Genomic DNA, 1,059 nt, shown 5'->3' on the forward strand with positions numbered 1-1,059 from the left:
GTATTCAATGCATTAAAAATCTAGGAATTACTTGGTTTGTGTTTATATTTTATGTTTTTAAAAGGTTGTATTTGATCTGTTAGTTTTTATAATTTTATTAAATTTGTAATTGAGTTTTCACATTTTGAAAGTTTTTTATTGGTTCTTACACCAATTTTAAATTTATAATCACATTTTTATTATTGTTTCCAAAACCTTAACTGATAGAATATGCTGAGATATATTCACTAGTCATGTTATCGATGGATAAAAATATTTTTGTAATATTTACTGCTAAAAAGGATTTAACCATAAATTCAAATTTAGTATTGAAACTCAATGAAAAATTTTTAAAATATAGGAATCTACTAACTAAAAATTTAAAAAAACTATAAAGACTAATAAAATAATTTTACTTTTTAAGAATTTTATAAAGAATGAAAACATAGAGAATATGATGATAATGTTCTTTCTATTTTTTTTAACAAATTTAGAAAACAAAAAAAAATGAAAATGCTGAAAACCAACTAAGCATTTACCAACTCTAGCTACTCTTAAATAGTTTCAGTTTTTCTTTTAAATATTTTGTTTTACATAAGTACTAGCTAGTGGTCATAAAAAAATACTCTTAATAGAATTATACCAAAAAAAAATTCTATTAGTTGCCTTATCAGATGAAAGAGGAAAAGTAATGAGAAAGGTTGCGAGAACCGAACCGATTAATGAATCGATAGAGTGATTGGTTCATTAGTTTAAAGGTTTGATTGGAGTTCAACCGAAATTCAATCAGTTTAATTAAATATTAAATAAAATTATTAAAAATTAAACATACAATGAAACATGTAGCATGACCTTTTTTGTTACCATAACAATATCTGGTAAGTAAACTAAAATCTGATCTCTTCTTATTCTTTTCAAAATTAAAATAAGAAAAATCTAAACCAACATTTAATTTCCTAAATTTAGGGTTAAAGGAAAAATTAAAGAAAAAAATTATTGTAAAATTAACAATGCTGAAATGGAAGGGAATAAAGATGAAGGCATGAGGGTGAAGATTTTATTCTGTTTCTGGGTATGTCT

The sequence above is a fragment of the Arachis hypogaea genome, chromosome 6, assembly GCF_003086295.3.
Source record: "Arachis hypogaea cultivar Tifrunner chromosome 6, arahy.Tifrunner.gnm2.J5K5, whole genome shotgun sequence".
In the NCBI taxonomy this organism is placed as follows: Eukaryota; Viridiplantae; Streptophyta; class Magnoliopsida; order Fabales; family Fabaceae; genus Arachis; species Arachis hypogaea.